Raw genomic sequence first — 18,631 nt, forward strand, 5'->3', positions numbered from 1 at the left:
GATTATGAATAAAAACTGAATAAAACCAGAAGAGGCAGAGACTATAATTCAACCAACTTTTTGCGGTTCTCCCTATTCTTCTCCACTGCTTCTCTAAGACTCTTTTTTCTTCTTCTTTCTTTCTTTTTTCTTTCTTTTTTTTTTTTTTTTTTTTTGAATGGAGGAGGAAGGGGTAGAAATTTCCAATTTGGCACATTTCCATTCCTCTTGGAGACTACATCCCAGTAAAAGTTCCATTACCGGGGCGCCTGGGTGGCTCAGTGGGTTAAAGCCTCTGCCTTCAGCTCAGGTCATGATCCCAGGATCCTGGGTTCAAGCCCCGCATCGGGCTCTCTGCTTGGCAGGGAGCCTGATTCCTCCTCTCTCTCTGTCTGCCTCTCTGTCTGTCAAATAAAAAAAAAAAAAAAAAAAAAAAAGTCTTATTAAAAGTTCCATTACCATCTTTGTGCTGAGTTACATCGTATTTAAATCAAGTTAATTCTGTACTTAAAAAGTAACTCTTTGGAGTGCCGAGAATAAACTGAGGAGCCTTGTAAATCCTCTAAAGGAGTTACCTTCATTTTCACATGGACAGCAAGGCATAGAAAGGTTCAAATATGTGCAGGGTCATAAATCTAGAGAACGGAAGGAGTTGAGATTAGAATCCTGCTGTAATAAGAAGACTTTTACTGCTGTTTAACTGCATGAAGGGAAAAAAAAAATCAAAATTACCCCACCATAACTTGAACTATATGTGTTTAAAGTGTTTCTTTGGTCACTTTTGGTTACTCTCTGAAGTTACCCAAATATGAATCTTAGACCTTAGGTACAATAATTCTAGGGTTTAACCTAAAACAAGAACCTGAGATAAAGTTCTGGAAAGACATTCCTGTTTAGTTGCTAAGTTTGCACACGATTTGCTATCAAAATTCATATTCTACTTATCAGTTAGTCTATTTAAACAATGCAGGTGGTAATGCTGACTACCCCACTGAGATATTTTAGGAATAACAATGCAAGCAAAAAACATGCCCCCAAATAATGCAAAGCTCCTTTTGTATGTATGAACTATGAGGAGCTATATGAAGATGAAATGCCAACAATAGCTCTCTGATAGACATAAATGTAGACGTTTCTATCCATTCACCCACTCTGCAGATAATTACCAGGAAAAACGTGGCTTTTATCCTCAGTGAGAGGGCATATAAATTCAAAACAGGCAGATGTGACTTTTTTCTAAAGAAAATTACTGAATTCATACATTTTTTAGCAACAGAGAAGTTAGATGAAGTTACTTTAAAAATTAGTTAAAATGCAAACCCTGGCCTGCTATACAATCAGTTTTTCGGAAAAGTATGAACAGGACTTTAGAATTTAAAGACTGTAATTCGAATGAATATTAATGCTCAAGTGTGTGGAGCGCAGAGGTAACTGACCTCAGACCTCACACGGTGTACAAAGTAGCTGCTTAGCTGGGAAAACCAATTTTTCACCTTTTTTTGTCAGAAATAGGAGACACTCCACTATAGGCTGGATTTTGTTCCTTGTAGAGGTCAAATCAGTGTCTGCTTGAAAAATTCATGATCCAGAAAAGGTAATTTTTAATGAATATTTATGAGCGATGTCCTTTCTTATCAGAGCTGTGCAAGTTTTCTGAAGCTTGCCACTAAGACTGGCTTGTGATTTTTAGCAAAAAACCTCTGAATCAAAATGAGGAAAATGGGCTTGATATACTGTCGTCTGACTCATTTTGGCTTCTTCTGTTATGCACCATCATTGCATATAAAACAACATTGTTCAAGGCTGTTCATATCACCACTGTTGCAGTATTTTTTCCCTACCTTTTAGGATCCAAACACCAACATAAAAGAACATTTAAAGGACATTATACTCTTTCTATATTTTTTAACCTTAAAAATATTTTGCCCATAAAGTTGCTAAAGACTTAGACCAAGTAATAATAGGAGCACGGAGTTTTCCTCTGTGGGCTGGGGCTCTCCTGTTTGGTATGTGAAAACAAGAACTTCAGAATACTGAAAAGGCTTTATAGCCAAATCATGATTTTTCTTGCACTTTCTCTTAAAATCAGTACAAGTAAAGAGATAAATCTCTAACAAAGTATGTGTTGAAATTTTTCCAGAATTAGTCTGTATTAATATTTGTAATGATATAGCTGCATATTATTGTATTATTGTATTAACATGTATTAATAGTTAATACATGTATTGACCATGTATACACAAATATATATACATTCATCAAGAAAAATGCTAGATATTTATTTATAAGTATAAAATAACATGCTACGCTTTCATTTGTTCAAAGAGTAGTGAATATAGTCAAAATATTTATGTTATCCTTAATCTCATAGGTTGTAAAAATACAACCACATCATGAAACAATTCAACCTGCCTAGAAAGTGGTAAAGGTTTCAGTGTTTGGCCTCTGCCATTTTGTAATATGAAATGTCTTTAGAGCATGAGAGTACTACTTATAGATTTTCCCCTCAAGGTAGCATGTAATAGACACATTATCATAGCATTAGTCTTCATATGGTTCCATGAAACGTTGCTCTGATGAGTTAGGATGACAACCTATTTATCATTATAAACATTAGAGGAAAACATGATGAAATGTCATATTGCACCATACAGAATCAAAACTCTGTCCATGAGGATTACATCATTTGCTTTCGTGAAGATAAAAGTTTCTATTATAAATGACTCAATACCAAATATAAGTAAATCACATTTATTATTTTCAGTATCTGTTGCTTTTTAGCTTCCTGAAGCATTGGAAGTCGAGACCTACAAAATGCCAAAAAAACAAATACATGAAGGGAAGCACTAACCAAGGCTGCAAACCTAACCTTCCCTTGACTCCAGGCCTTTGCGTCGGTTATAATGCTTTTCCGTGTGACCCAGTCACACTCCAGACATAAGCTCTTTTAACTCCTACTCATTTTCTAAGTCCTTGACTAGATGATATTGTCTTTGGAGAGCCTACTTTCGGGGCTCCAGGTCATTGGAGCTCCTTATACTTGCTCCAGTGATAGTGCATTAGCCTGGTGGTTTCTACTCTGATTGTCTGGTAACATCATCGTCTTCCATGCTAACGTGTTGTTCCATGAAACCCAGGACTGAGGTTTGTTCAGCGCTGTGCTCTATGCACTCATTCATTTGGTCAGTCTTTATTTAATGAAGGCCTGCCAAATGTCAGGCAGTGTTTGGGGTGCTGGAAAACAAAACACTTATCAGACAGGTAACATACAAGATATACAAGATAGGTTAACGAAAAAAAAGGAAAAAAGAACCCATAAGTTCAGATTCATATGTTTTTCAAAACACATTTTCTGAATAAAGAACATGGACGTAATACAAGGTGACTGGATGCAGGAGTGATGGTATATTTAGATGGATGATGGTATTCGTCAACGGGTAGTGATGAAGTAGGAAACAATAAGGCCAGTGAGTCAAATGGCCCCTCTTCTGCCTCTTGATCTCTCAGGCTCTCCCAGTCTGAAATAGCTCTTTAGTGCTCTCCCGATTATCATCTTTCTGTCACCTCTATCTGATAATCCACTGAGTGTAAAATTTTAAACTTATGTTTCTATATGAGTAAACCCTTTCAACAGGTCTCTGAAGAGTTATAGAATACAGAGTTAGAAATAATTCATAAGCCAGAGTTTCTGATTTAAAACTTTAAAAGAAATAATTCATAAGCCAGAGTTTCTGATTTAAAACTTACTTGTTTTAAAGTAGACTAGTTCATTGGTAGAATCAAACATTTCTATGGTATCCCAAATACCATGGTACCTGATAGGAAATTCTTACTGGAAGACACAGTGTTACTCTACTGGTGAATACTAATGACCTCATACTCATTTTGTCATTGAAACTCCTTTATCTTACTATTACTTCTTGGTCATTTTTCTTATTTATGGACTATATTAGAATTTTCTTTCAAGGGAACATAGGAGTGTCATATAATAAATGGAGTCCTGGCTCAAATGTGTTAATGGATCTCTCCAGCAGTGTCTTTCTCAATCCCAAGTGCATAATTGAAATGGACATATTTGGTGGTTGGCAAAACCCCAACGTCATGTTCGTTGCCTACAGTATTAGGGCTGACACAGTAAGGGAAGTCAAGTGGAAGTCTTTCAAATCGAGCCCACAGCTAATATAGTAAATTAAAAACAGTAATATATTAGTGACACATTTAAAGGACTAAATGCAGATATGGTGATTCCCATTCTACTTTCATTTAATTTAGTCGTCCGGCCACTACCCAGAACTGGCAGATCCCGAAGTATGACAGCGTGGGCTGTTGTAAACTCGGGCCAGTATTTGTCCCCACTGCAGCTGCTGTGCTGCATGTGATATCTTGGTTAGAGCAGATGAACGTGTGCTCAGGTACTTGGTATGTGGCTATTGGTTCAATAAATGAATGATTTTCTATCCTTATGAGTAAGGAGGACTAGAAGTGGCTTTTATTTCCATGTAGAAGAGAAGAGGGCGCCTCTGTAGTCTTGCCTTAGGTGTATGGATATTCTCCCTCATCCTGTCATAATGTAGTTGGGACCACGAGGACATTCTGCAGAACATTACATTGTTCTGCTTGATTGATTATGTCATACAGTCAGATCAGATGAGCAAGATTTGCAAGTGTATCAAAGACATTTTTTTAAAAAGATTTTAGCTATTTATTTGAGAGAGACAGAGACAGAGATAGTGACAGAGAGCACAAGCAGGGAGGAGAGGGAGAAGCAGGCTCCCTGCCTGCCAAGCAGGGAGCCCTGGGTGGGGCTTGATCCCAGGGCCCTGGGATAATGACCTGAGTAGAAGGCAGATGCTTAACCTATTGAGTCCACCCAGGCGCCCCTATTAAAGACATTTTAAACCTGTGTACACTCTATAAGGTGGGAGATAAACTTGCAAAGAGTCAGGGGGCCCATCACATGTGCTTTGGAATATGCTAGGGGATGCCTTCCAAAGTTAAGAACAATTTATTTCATTTCACACTTCCTGTCACTAAGAAGAAAGCAAGTACTTTGCAGGTCTCTTTGGGTTTGATAGTGGCAGTTTCTACATTTAGAAATGCTGATCTAATCCATTTGCTAATCCATTTACTGAGTAACATATAAAGCTGCCAGGTTGGAGAAAGATCCAGAGAGGAGTCTTGCAGCAGGTCTGGCCCATGGCGCAGATGGCACTTTTGCCTGGGCTAGTGAAAAATTTTTGCACTAGCACTTCGGTCAGGGAGGGCATTAATGATTGACTAATGATAGATTCTCTCAAGGTACCTGGTGGCTGAGTTGGTTAAGTGTCTGGCTCTTGATTTCTGCTCAGGTCATGATCTCAAGGTCCTGGGATCAAGTCCCACATTGGGCTCTCTGCTTGAGGGGAGCCTGCTTCCCCCTCCCCCACTTGCCTGCCTCCCTGCTTTCTTGTGATCTCTCTCTCTGTGTCAAATAAATAAACAAAATCTTTAAAAAAAAAAAAAGAAGATTCTCTTTCTCTCTCCTCCCTGTGCCCCCACCCCTGTTCACCCTTACTCTGACTCTTAAAAAAAAAAAAGACTTTCTCAATGAATAGAGAGCTTTAAACTGTGTAGCTGATGATATACTTTGAATGGAAAGATAAGTTGTTTGAAATAAATATATACTAAATAGTGGATCATGGTGACTAGTTTGTTCAAAGTCCTGGAAGGAAAAAAGCAGGGAATATCAAGGTCAGAGGAAGAGGCATGGAGTTGGGAGTGTATTAAGATTTTTGTATGGTATGGGGCCCCTGGGTGGCTCAGTGGGTTAAAGCCTCTGCCTTCGGCTCGGTCATGATCCCAGGGTCCTGGGATCGAGCCCTATATCGGGCTCTCTGCTCAGCAGGAAGCCTGCTTCCCCCTCTCTCTCTCTCTGCCTGCCTCTCTGCCTACTTGTGATCTCTGTCTGTCAAATAGATAAATAAATAAAAATCTTAAAAAATTTTTTTTTTGTATGATGTATTAACTCACACCAGAGATTACCCACCGGGAAAGACACACAAACCAACTGGACAAAAATGACTCAATCAGTTGACGTCCAGCAACCTCTAACATACATTGGCCAACTTAATTCAGGCAGAATGGGTATAAGAGTAGTTAGCCATGATATCAGGGATGCAAGCTATGCATGGGCCCAACTGTTTGGGCTTCACACACCAACGCTAATCTGGCATTGCTAACATCCGTGTTCTAGCAAGAGAGACCAAGGCTGACCCACTTATGGCACTATCCTTTGAGGCCAACTAGCCACTTGGTAGCAAATTATTTACATTGAACTCCTTACTCCCTGGAAAGGGCAGTGATTTGTTTTGCTTATAATCAACGTGTGCTTTGTTATGGATTTAACATTCCCGCCTGCAGTCTATGACTAATTTCCTGGGCATGAGACCAGTGTAGTCACAACAGGGCCCAAGCTCAGAAGGGTCCCATGCTTGGTTTAATGTTATTCTGTTGCCACTTTGGAATTCTTAATTTTCAAGCAAGGGACACCACATTTTCATTTTACATGGGCCTAACCAATTCTGTAGCTAGTCCTGCTGCAGTCTGGCCAGTCTCTCCATCTGAAGCCTTACAAAGTATTTACTACAGTGACATAGAAAGGGTCTAGTGACCTGCTTCACAGCAAAGAAACTGGCATCCACTGGTCCTGTCATCTACCACACCACTCAGAGGCTGCTGGTTTAATATAACAGTGCAAGACTAAGGTTAGTACAGGGAATGGGGCACCAGCTTTCAGTGCCCCACTGAAAGCTCTTCACCAGTACACACACACACACACACACACACATTTAAATAGCTATATATAAATTTTCATTCACTTTTTAAAAAAGATTCTATTCATTTATTTGAGAGAGAGAGAGACAGAGAGAGTAAGAGAGAGCTTGAGCAGGAAGGAGAGGGAGAAGAAGACTCCCTGCTGAGCAGGGAACCCAACACTGGGCCTGATCCCAGACCCTGGCATCATGACCTGAGTCAAAGGAACATGAAATAAATGAAGATATGCATGCCAGCAAAGACACAGGCAGAGAAGGTGAGATTCCGAGAAATGAGAAACCAAGGAAGACAATGAGAGAGAGAGTGATCAGAGACAGAAGGTAGAGTCCCTAAGTGTTAGGGATTGAATAAATTCCACAGGGATAAGGATCTTCCCTTGGTTCATTTATGTACCCCAAGCATAGAGAGTAGTGCCTGACATGTAACAGGCACCCAATATGAATTTGTTAAATGGATGAATTTTAGGTTAAGGTAAAGGTTTGAGCAGCTAATGACACAGTGAGTACATGCGTGTTACATTTAGAGAGGAACAACTTACAATTATACTCTACTTTGCACCTCTTATGTAACTGGTCCCTGCTCAGTGCTAGTGACACCAGCTGTAGTAAAACATAACTCCTGCCCCACAGGGGATGGTAGTGAGTGAGAAGTTCATGCTGATGCCACTCAGAGAGGCCAGTTTTTTCACAAACATGTGTTTTTGAGAGGCCAGTTGACTTCACAAACATGTGTTTGACTTAAAGGCTGTGCTTTCACAGGGATTGTTTTTGCTTCCGTGTCTGTTTTAGAAGTTTTGAAGTTTCCCAAAACAATTTTCTGTGAATTCATTTAAAACTGATGTTGTACAGGCTGGGATTGACTCACATTAATACAATGTATGAAGGACCAATGAATGAATCAGGCTTATCTCATGTTAATCTGAGGATCTTTCCAATTCCCAGAATATATGCCTCTAATACGCTTATGTGTGCCCTCCTTAGTATCAGGGTTCTTTGGAACTGTTAAATAGATAAATCTGGAATCAAAACAAAATGGAGGTGGTAAGTATTAGGGAGGAATTTCTTGTCCATATAGGATGAAGTCTAGTGAAACATCCATGATCGTAACAAAATGCCTTTCAAATCGTCTAAATGTTCAACTCCCCCAGTCTAATGGGTTTCTCCTACTTCGTGGAGAAGATAAGCACAAATACTATCTTGCTTACCTGTTTCTCTAAGCTTCATTTTGACGACCTACTTCCTTAATTATCAGTCATATGTCAGTCCTGCAGTTTGACTATTCATAGGCCTGATTTTTATGTAGAACTCCCTGGTCACTGCGGCTAGGCTTGGGTTTCTTCCTGTCTTCTCAACCATACATTTAACAATATTGCATTCAGTTATTTCTTCAGATTTGTTCCTGTTATAAATTCCCTAGAACTTGTAAAATTATCATTATTGGCTTGCTGAAGAAAAACCTGCTGTGATGGCCCCAGTTACACATCATCTAATATGCGATTTGGAAATTTATGAATTGATATTTACATATCAAAATTATGAAGAAAGACTATCTCATATGGGGCAGAGATCATGTGAGCATTCTGCATCGTGCAGACTTGATAAATATCAAATGGCTACATGCAAATTAAAATAGCATTTTCTCACATCCTGGGTTTATATAGATAGTGTGTTTTGTTCTTGCAGATGAGAGGTTGACTCATGATCATGAACTTTGACATCTTTCTGGCTGATTGAAAATAAATTGTGCATGTCAAATGAGTCCTTATGTAGGTATGGAATTTAACAATTTCCTGTCCCTGGCTATGGGGAAGAGTTTTGTTGCTGTTGTTTTGGGCAATGTTTATCTAGTAACCCCTGGTGTTAACTAGCAACTACTTACTAGTAAACCAACCAAGCTCCCAGAAACTTTTACAGCTGGAGAAGGGGAAACAGTGGGGTAAACAAAGAAACATAATTCACTTGTCATTAAAGATATATCACTACACTGTATATTTAAATTATGGTTTTCTTTATTAAGGAGTGGAAGTAAAAACATAAATAAATAAATGGTGTTTAGACCCCAGAGATAATTTAGACCTTGGTGGGGAGCTATGGTAGAGAATGGCTAATTATCTACTTAGGCCTCTGAGCACCACATGAAGAGGCAGTTAGGCTTTTGCAGTGATTGAAAGATGTCAGAAGAAAATGTTTTTAGCATATAGAACTCTGTATTAGGCCTACAGTCAGGAAAACTACCACATTTAACTTTATAGATACTATTAAAAAATCTCCCAAACTTGACTCAGAACACTTCCCAGTCTACAGGAAGTAATCCCATAATCATTGTAGTTTTTCAGTATGTGAGATATTTGATTTTTCAAGTTTAGTTTTCACTTAACTTATTAAACTTTTTCTATCATGAAAACTTATCAGTCTGTAGTTACTTAAATCATTTATACCTTCGTTTAACAAGATAAAGGATAAAAAAGGAAGCCTTATTTCCAAAGTCAGTAGCCTTGCAGGAATAATTTATCCATATTTCCCTCATTTAATGAAGATGACTTTCACTTTACTCAGTGATGTGTTGAATATGTTAATTCAGTTCCAAATAGCAAACGATGTATAGTCAATTTGCTTACTGAGGGACGACAGTCCACCTGTCTTCAACATGGCATCTATCAGAAGAGAAATCAGGATAAACCTGAGAATTTCTGAAAGCTGTACTAATTCCAAGGTGCTACTCTGATATTGAAAAACAACAACAACAACGAAAAACCCACAACAACTTTATGGATAATTATCAATTTCGACAGAAGAAGCTTTACAAATCTTTGAAACAATCATCATGTCTTTGTTTAATAAAACAAAACTAAAAAAAAAGTCAATGGAATCTGATTTCAAATACGGAAATGAAAAGTATCAATCTCAACTCTGCATATACTAAAAGATAAATTGAGATATTTATACATACATTGATAAAAATATGAAAATCTTCCCAACACTTTCATAGTTCCTTATCTCCCAAACATTTTACTGATATTGTAAAATTGAACTAATCAAACAATCAAGAGATAATTAAGAGAATACAAATACTGTGTGTATTGTGATAATAAATGGCCTTCCAAAAGTTCAGATCTTTTCAAAAAAGGCAGATGGTTTTCTGAATTTTGTATTAGAAAAAAATAAGCATATGTAAATAGTTTATAATTGTGAGGGAAAATATTTTTCTGGAAAATAGTTTTAAAAATATTCACTAAACATTTCATGTATTTCAAATTCCCCAGAAGAATCATTTCTATAACCTAAACATTATGACACTCCTAAGTATGCTGTTTTTCTTTGGTGACAACATATGAATTCCAAGTACAGATGTGTGTCTGTGTTTGTTTACACATATATGAGCCCATATTCTCATGTTTTATAAGAAAATTACTTGCCAGTTCTTTTCAGATTTTCTGCTCTTCCAAGTATTTCTTTCTGTTCACTTTTCTTTCTTCTTTTTTTTTTAAAGATTTTATTTATTTATTTGGCAGTCAGAGATCACAAGTAGGCAGAGAGACAGGCAGAGACAGAGAGGAGGAAGCAGCCTCCCCATTGAGCGGAAAGCCCAATGTGGGGCTCGATCCCAGGACCCTGGAATCATGATCTGAGCTGAAGGCAGAGGCTTTAACCCACTGAGCCACCCAGGTGCCCCCACTTTGCTTTTTTTAATGACATTTAATTTCCTCTTCACTGTTTTCTTTCATTAAAAACATTAACAAGTAGAAATAGCAACTAAATCATTTCTAAACTGTTAATATTTAAGAAACCTTGGAAAATGTAAAGCAGATATTAAAAATGATGTTCTCTCTCTCTTTTTCTCTAATGGGAAAGGCCATGAAAAATTGAGGCAGAAGTGAAACATCAATTCCCAAAAGAGTTAGTTTTCTCAAAATGCTGAAAGTCAATTCAACAAGTATTTATTGAGCTTCTACCCCTGCCCTTGGGGACGCTGTGATATAAAATCAAGAATTTTCCCCACAGGTAACACTTGATTCATTTTGATTTAAAACTGGCAGCTGAAGAGACTATGGACTCTGAAAAACAACCTGAGGGTTTTGAAGGGTCAGGGGTGGGAGGTTGGGGGAACAGGTGGTGGGTAATGGGGAGGGCACGTTTTGCATGGAGCACTGGGTGTTGTGCAAAAAGAATGAATACTGTTACGCTGAAAAAAAAATAAATAAAAAGGGAAAAAAAAACCAACAACAACAACAAAAAAAAAAAACAAAAAAAACTGGCAGCTGAGAAAGTCTACTCAAGGTTGCATTTGCTCTTTATATATAAATATTTTTCTACAGTTTGAGTTTCTCCCAAGATCAGTGCTTGAGTTTTAGAACCCTTTGTCATTTTTTCCCTAGATTACTCTATAAAAAATGAAACTCTGAAAATGGTAGGGATTAAAAAGTGATGTCTCTGAGAATCTGCTGATTCTTTGTAATTTAGAAAGAAGGATTTAAATTTGAGAAAGGGTAGATTCGGTATCTATAGATACTTATTTTTTTCTCTTTTTTTAGAAGCTTAAAATGTATTACTCTTTTGCTAATTAAATGACAGTTTTTGTTTTTATTTTATTTTTTGCTATGAAACATTTTACTATGTCAGTATAGTAATAATAAAAATAAGATAATAAATAATTATTTATTCAGTAAAAATTTAGAGAGCACCTATACTTTTCCAGGCATTGTGCTGAATGCTGAATTTGCAAAATAAGAGTGAGTCCTTAACTGTTAGAGGGGAAGAAACTAGAAAAACTAATGGAGAATTATTTTAATATACACAATGAAATAGCATCCTGATTAAATATTTGTTGGGAAATTAGGAAAGCTGATTTTGTTGAGTGGAAGAAAACAGGATGATTGGATTTTGTTTTTTTAAACACATAAGTGAATCTTAGCCACTAGGAGTGAGGACAAAATAGGAGTGATGAAGTTATGTTTTTTTCTTCTTTCCTCTTCAAGGAGACAGGAGAGACAAGAAATAAGAAGACAGGTGTGTCTTCTTGTCTTCTTCTAGTAAAATCAATAGAGAGAATCAGGGAAGAAGAATAAAAAGAAAAAGGACTAAATGTATTTGAATAAAGCCTCAGATTAAAAACTAATTATTATCAAAAACAGAAATAAAAATAACATTTGGTATCTTTGGGAAACAGCACCTTTTCTACAGTGGGTTTTAAAAAAGAAGCTAATGCGGAAGATCTGGGGTTGTGGGTGAAGCAATGCGTAAGCGTCCAAAAGTAGATGAGGAGAAATTGAAATACAGGCCTCCCACCCACACTGATGAGCACAGATTCTGTAGTTTTAAGGACAGTGAGAAATTTGGGACATTGAGGGGAAAATTCAGAGGAAAATAATCCCTTCTAACTCTTAAGGTCCTTCATGATGCTTATCTTTACTTGCATCCAATGATTCTATCATAATCTCAGGAAGTTTTATCCAATTTGAAGGCAAATTTTAGGATAAGATTGAGTTAAAGAGGAATACAGTTCATGTGGGGAGTTGATAAAGAGATAAGTAGTGGTTCAAGATTCCAAAGAATGGGGTGGTCTGTGGAAAAGTGAAGGCATCTAGAGGAACTTTAGAAACCAGGCAGAATTTCTAGCCCAAGGACTGGCAAACCATAAATGGACTGGGGAGGGACTGCTGCTTGGTAGGAGGAGCACAGACCCAAGGATACCAAATTTGAGGCGACACTAATTTCAGATTTACCACACCCCCACCCACCCCTATCTCATCTCCTGTGGCAAGGCTTGACTGTGTCTCCAGACTTGATTAAGAAGGAAGCATGCAGGGCTCCTGGGGGCTTAGTCAGTCGGTTAAGCGTCTGCCTTCAGCTCAGGTCATGATCCCAGGGTCCTGGGATCGAGTCCCTTGTCGGGCTCTGTGCTCAGCAGGGAGTCTGCTTCTCTTTCCACCCCACCCTTTTTGTGATCTCTCTCTCTCTCTGTCTCATGTTCTCTCTCTCAAATAAATAAGTAAATCCTTAAAAAAAAAAAAAAAGAAAGAAAGAAAAGGAATCAAGCACCATGAAACTGAGACAGTGAAATGTAAGAATGCATAGCATGTTCTCTGGAATCAGACTGCTTGGGTTTGAGTCCCTACTCCACTTATGACTTATATAACCTAGGTCAAGTTTCTCAACTCTCTAAGACTCAGTTTTCCAATATAGGATGGGAATAATAATAATACCTACCCTCTGGGACTTTTGTGAGAATTAAATGTATTTAATGCATTAAGATGTGGCACTGTGTCTGGCCCGTAGGGCTGGCACTTTGTGAGTGATAACTTATTCATTTTGTGTAAGTAGAAAAAACATGTCAGGAAGCAGGATTTGAGAACAAATGGGTTAACTTCTGTGTTATTTTTGTACTCTTCAAATCATAGTTGAGGTTTGACATAAGGAATAATAGCTTAAGTTTTGCACAGTGCCAGACACAAGCAACACAAGATAGATCATCTGCTGTCCTCACTGACAGTCTTTTCTTGCACTTCATAGAATTAGGTCACATCTAAATAGAGGAACCATTGACTCAGTATTGTTTATATCCTTTGTAAGAAGATGTGTAAATCTTAAGAACATCAATAGACGTTTTTAACTCTTTTCAAAATGTGCACCATTGAAGATGACCATGGTTGGCATCCATTCCAGACTGTAAACATTTAGCTGATGCACAAAGGAACCTGGGCTATAAGGGTTTGGGGGAGTGTTAATGATTGAAAAGTGGCTAAATGCTCTGTTTTGAAGTAGATAAATAGAGTTTCTGAATACTAAGACATTGGCTTATTTCAATCCACAATATTGAAAATTTTCACCATCATATCCTTGAACTCTGCAAACAAAACTTTTTATTTAGAAGTATTTTACATTCACATGTGAGTAACATTAAAGGATACTTTTGGGTTCATAAATATGTGCAGAGAGGGTACTCATGTTTTATATTTAAGAGGTTTGGGAAGTAGCATGGTAAGTAATAAAATCAACAGTGTAACTATTAATGTAATCAAGTACAGATATTGCTTTAAAATAAATAGGACTAATGATTAGGAAGAAAACAGGCCTTGGGGTAAAAATAGAAGTAAACACAAGAGTAGTGGTAGAAAGAAGTAGAAAAGAAGCCAGTGTATTATCAACCAACGTCTCAAATATATCAAATCATAATACATCAAGCCAGAAAATAAAATCCTGCTTCAAGCGTAGTTTTTGTCATAGAAGCATATTATGTTTTATGTATGTTTGAAAAAAAAAAAAACGATTTTAGGAGTATCTTCAAGAAAAGACTGCAATGTGGCAAGAGGGTAGCAAAGAATACCAGACAATGTCCGGTAGATGATGTGTAAGCTGAGTTGGAGCATGGAAATGAGCAGTGCATTGGGACTTGCCCGTGGGAAGGTGTGATCAAGAGTTCTGTGAAGGAGGCACTGAACGTAAACCTGGGCGGGATAGAAAATACACAAAGGAAGGAGAGGGTTATGACAGGTCTCACCCTTATAAATCCAATCATGCAAGTTTGAGGACTGCTTGTGTAATGCAGGCCGTTAGTTTACTACCTGCCTGTTGGTCAGAGCAGGACAGTTTCAGTGGACTCATAGTGCTGCCTTTCCAACTTCACTTCCTCAGTAGTACGTGTGAATTGAATTAGGGTTGCAGTACCCCACTGCCATAACCAAACTGGTTTCCTTTTCTACTAAATTAAATGGGAAACTTCTCAGGATCGAAGGTAGAGAGGAAATTAGCAACAAAATCAACATACGATTTCTGAGGCTTGTGACTTTAAGGATTTGCGCTTTCTCTGTGACCTTGCTTGAGATCTACCCAAGCCCATTGTGTGAAGCATCCTGAGGAAGAACAGATACAGACACACCCAGAGAGAAACATGTCTGGGTATGCATTTGTAATGGGAGGTGGTGATTTGCTCCTATCAGTGGTCACACAGAGCCAATTTTTGTTGTTGTTATCCAGAGTTAGTAATAAGTAATTTCATGCATGTGAAGTCACAGTGAGAGAACAGGAGTGAGTTCTTCCTAATCATTATGTCAGGAAAGAGATGCTTGGGCTGTGGTGCCTAACTAAGCATATGGACACTGGGATATGACAGGATACATGTCACCTATGTAGAATTTCCTGGTGCGCGTCACCTCCCCACACTGTTCTTAGGAAAGCAATGATATCTGGTGGCTACTGTTCAGTCAGTTTAAGCACAAGCTTGCAAAAGAGTAAGAACATCTGCTCACTTATTCCTGAAGCATCTCCTACAAAAATCTCATTGAATCATGAAAGAAACTCTCAGCCAGAGAGTGGGGCAGTTTGAGTCTTGACTGTTCTAAACTTCGAATCAGGGAGACAACTCCCTTTTTGACCATTTTCCTCTATCTTTCACTAAACCTGAAAGCACTCCCACTGGTTCTGCTGGCAATGTTATACCCGACTAATAAAAATGAGGTGCACTACTCAATTTATCTGGGCCCGATTATGTTGGAAGGCAGCTAAAGGCAAAAGTGAGTCCTGTATACTGAACAGCATTGGAGCCCCTGTAATCTAGAGGGGAAAACATTCAAAGGGCACTGTGAAGCTCAATTTACAGAAATAGACTGAAAATTGCTGCCAAGTGGCCCAGCAGACAATGCTTATGCACAGCCTGCACAGACCAGGTTGTTGCTCAATTTGAGGAAAAAAAAGTTGTACAGCATCAGGCATTGATGGCTTCTGAGCACCCTCCTTGAATACAGAGAACAGTGACCGGGTCACGAACACTTGTCTTGATTAACCTGGTGCCATTCTATGAGTTTTAAATATTTTCCCTCCCCTGATCATTTCTATCTGTATTAGAAAACACTATCTTAAAAATGCTCAGGGTTACCTGCCCTGCCCTACTCCTCTGGGCCTGTTTAGCACAGTCTCCTCTGTTTACACTGTCAAATGTCAGATTTGTCGAGTACCTGTGCTCGGAGAAACGGGCTCCTGAGGCTCCAGTCCGTGTGGGCCGAGCTTCCCCAACCTGCGGTTGTGGGGGTGCCTGCCTAGGTGCGGGGGTGAGGTTCCCTCTGTGACTTCATGACTCAGGGCTTCACTGTGGATCCCCTTTAGTAAACCCGGCCACCGAGGGCTGTACACATAAATAACCAAAAATAAACGTAGAAAATGAAAAAAAAAAAAAATGCTCAGGGTTAAAGGGAGCCTGGGTGGTGCAGGTGGTTGAGCATCCGACTTTTGGTTTGGGCTCAGATCATGGTCTCAGGGTCCTGATCTCAGAGTCATGAGATTGGGTTCCATGTTGGGTTCCATGTACTAAATCTGCTGAAGTCCCTCCCCCTTGCACCCCCAACCTCTCTCTAAAGTAAATAAATAAATCTTTAAAATAAAATGCTCAGGCTGAAATAATCAGCTCTACTATCAGTTCATAATCGATTCCTGCTCATAAGCATCTTGGTATGAAATTCCTTAGACATTTTGCTCAGATATGTCAGCATTGTGCTATAATCTTGTCAAGCCCTTGGCTTCTGAACTAAGTTATTTTCATCAGAGGTATTGAGAGAGGTTATATGTCATATTATGCCAACACCTTCTGGCCACGCATCTTATCCCTTTACCCCTAATAAAAATGTCTGAGTCTTATGTCCCAAGGAACTGTTTCAAAGCTTTTGAAGATAACCTTTAGTCAAATAGGTCAACTATTATTTAAGCTTCCTCAATTAATGCCTTCCTGGGATGTCTTGTTTTGAAAATCACGTTTGACATTTTGACAGAACTTAGCTTTGATGTTCAAGCCGATTTGCCCTCCTCCAGCTTTCTCAGCTACCAGGCACTTGAACTTTCACTCACATTTTTTCTGCTAAGCTTCTGCTGACGGGCCTCTCTAGATACCATTGAGTAGGCTGACTGAAATATAACCTCACTCCAGGTCAAATGCCTTTAAGCTGAAAACCATTTCCAAGAAGGATGAAAATCTTAGATATTTCAAGTCTGTCTATTTGGCAGTGTGGAGATAAGAACAATGAGTCTTGTTGTTGTTTTCTTTCATTTTTGCCATTCTGGAGCAGCCAAGAAGAGCTCAAATGTTCAGTAATATCCATTGTTGCACATACAGGGGGCACGGAATAGAAAACAGAATGGGGCAAGTTGAGTGACCATTATGGTAATGGGCAGGTAAAATATAATATTAACAGGTTGAAGGTAAAAGGCATTATGTCAGAGTTTTTTTTTTGTTAATAAAAATAATACAATTTTTAAAAGATTTTTAAAATTTATTTGACAGAAAGAGAGACAGCAAGAGCAGGAACACAAGCAGGGATAGTTGGAGAGGGAAAGCAGGCTTCCTGCCGGGCAGGGAGCCCGATTCGGGGCTCTATCCCAGGACCCTGGATCATGACCTGAGCCGAAGACAGACGCTTAACCGTCTGAGCCACCCAGCTGCCCCCAAAATAATATAATTTTGACTTGAATATTTGAGTTAGTTTCAGAAGCATGAACTCTGATTGATTTAGTAACCTTAACTATGTCATAGTTAAAAAAATATGCAATGATGGCTGGAAAATATCACATGAACTTATGCCTAGTGAATTTCCAAAAGACTGCCCACTGAGTTGTTTGTCCTCTGTCATACTTTCTCAGAATCTTAACATGAGACTCTCTGCTCTATTCCAATCAGGCATTGTCATCAGAAAGTCTGCTTAATATAAATCCATATTATCTATAGATGAAGGGAGAAAGGAGTGGCCATTTCATTTTCCTGATAGTTGGTCTATTTGGCTAAAGACTACCTTAAAAGCTAGAGATAGTTTCTTAGGAAATAAGTCTGGCATTTTTACTGCAGAGAGACAGTTACTGGGGACATAAGATTCAGGCATTTTTACTGCATAGAGATAATTTTGGGGGACATAAGACTCAGACACTTTTACTAGGGGTAAAGATACAAGATGCATGGGCAGACGGAAGGTGTTGGTGTGATTTGACATATAAACTCTCCCAGCATCCCCGAGGAAAATAACTTAGTTCAGAGGCTGAGAGTTTGACGAAGATTCCAGGAGAATCCTGGTATAACTGAGTGCTTGGTAAGCCCCCGAGGCAGATCGGGGACTGGCTGGGTTGGTGTTGCTGAAAGGGCACAGCCCCTGCACAGGCGATTTGTGCAGTGAAGGAGGTGTAGAGAGTCAGTAAAGATCACGAACATAAATGCAATCTCTTTTATAATTTTACCTTAGCTAGTTCTGTCTTTTTTACAAACTGAATCCCCTTTCTGAATATTTAACTCCTTTGTTTTACTTATTCTGTGTATTGACTTCTCAAAAAGAGGACAGATTTCACAAATGTCAAGAGGTGGTGGCTTGTTTCCCACTGGAAAGTCATGGCTGTTCTGGTTTGTGGGAAGGGAAGAGGGGCATCACAAATCAGACCCTAACAGATCCAACCTGAAGGGTATATTCATTAACTGAAACTCACAGTATTATTATATGCAGTTTAAAATATGAGTTTAAGAAATAATAATTCAGATATTGAAATTAGTGATTTTTTTAAAGAAAAAAATCTTAAATCATTAAACGAGTTCAAATGGGAAGCTTTTTACTTTTGATCTTGTTCATACTCTACTTGCTCCCTACTTTTGTTAAGCAGTTACTTAAATAATTTGTATTTCTCACTTCTAGGTACTTTATAAGTATGACATTTATCTCCAGGCATGACAAGAACTAAGGGTTTTTTTTTTTTCTTCCATTTTTGAATATTAAATACTCTTTCTTTCTCTTGAAACTAAAGCATACTCTCTCACCCCAAATGCTCTTCATCACTCGTCATAACATTCACATCAATTCTCTCCCAAGATTTTGTCTGTC

General features: G+C 38.4%; 1 pseudogene; it reads left to right on the forward strand.

Moving 5' to 3' along the window:
* The first annotated feature begins 3,996 nt into the window (after positions 1 to 3,996).
* Positions 3,997 to 18,631, forward strand: part of LOC123940778 — a 112,053-nt pseudogene continuing 97,418 nt past the window's right edge.

Source organism: Meles meles, chromosome 4 (genome assembly GCF_922984935.1).
Source record: "Meles meles chromosome 4, mMelMel3.1 paternal haplotype, whole genome shotgun sequence".
Taxonomy (NCBI): Eukaryota; Metazoa; Chordata; class Mammalia; order Carnivora; family Mustelidae; genus Meles; species Meles meles.